The sequence below is a fragment of the Festucalex cinctus genome, chromosome 6 (genome assembly GCF_051991245.1).
Source record: "Festucalex cinctus isolate MCC-2025b chromosome 6, RoL_Fcin_1.0, whole genome shotgun sequence".
NCBI lineage: Eukaryota > Metazoa > Chordata > Actinopteri > Syngnathiformes > Syngnathidae > Festucalex > Festucalex cinctus.
In genome coordinates, this window is record NC_135416.1 from 28257785 (window position 1) to 28259070 (window position 1286).

Genomic DNA, 1286 nt, shown 5'->3' on the forward strand with positions numbered 1-1286 from the left:
AGTTTATTTATCCGTGGCGGGCCTGGTGTGGAAGCAAATGTGACTCAAGCTGCAGGGAGTGGCGTGTATATCTGGCCTGCAGCACCACTGCGGGTAGGCGCCCCAAAATGCCCATCGGGATAACGGCTTGCGAATGAATGCATTCAGCATCATTGCAGGATCGTGTCAATATACTGAAATTGTCCATGTGCATGTTGCTTATACGTTTCAATTACATTTCATGATTGCAAATATTTCATTTAAATCCAATGCAGGGTTAAAGAAAATTCAACACATGTTTTTGCATCCTTGCATCAATCAGAGCTACTACAAGTTTGTAACATATTTCCACATCGTGCAAGTAGACTCTGAAATTGTCTTTAAACTGCAGCAATTCTTGAGACCAATCATAACCGGCCTGCAGCTGCGCCAGTCAATTCTCCTCGTTCAGGCGCTTGAAAAAAACGCACCAGTAATGCTCAACGAGTGATTAATAAATTAGTCCGCACAAACCAAAATCACGCCGTGATACATTCACACTATATATAATATAAAACAAAAAGCGCCCCTCAAGGAAACATTGTACAGTAATCTGTTTCCATCGTGACCTGAAGCTAATTGGAGAATTTAATGAATAATATATATATATTTTAACCCAATGCATTTCGAAATGCTGTGCCCAAAATAACACAATGTGAAATCATGTTAAAAAACAAACATATTTTTTATGTGGGTTCTTCACATGAAATTGATATATAGTAGCCTAAATGATTTCCGAATATTTAGGCCTATTATTGTTGCTAGTAGTACAGTATTAAAGACGATCATAATTGTTCAATAATTTTGGCCTATATCTCACGTAAACAATTACTGTATTTTTCCGATGTCTTTTTTTTGTGTACGTACAGTACTTACATTCAACACAATTAAACATACAGTTAACAATAAGATCACTATAATTATAATTAAAATCGTTTATGTCTTGTATTATTTAAAACAACAAGGACAACTCAAAAATAAATCGATGATTAATATCAATCCATTCACCTATCCTGCTCTGCTTTTTCTCGTTAGGATTGCGGGTTGATTTAAATTGGTATATATAGGCCTATCAACATTTTTATCTATTGTACTAATTAATAAGAATAATTAAGTGTTATTATTATTTTTAAATACCTCAATAACAAATTAACATGTTTGTTATTGGTCTGAGCATAATGGAAGCGACTTCATTAAGGCTTGACGACTGAGCAAATTTTTGCTGAACGAACTTTATTATTATTATTATTATTATTATTATTATTATT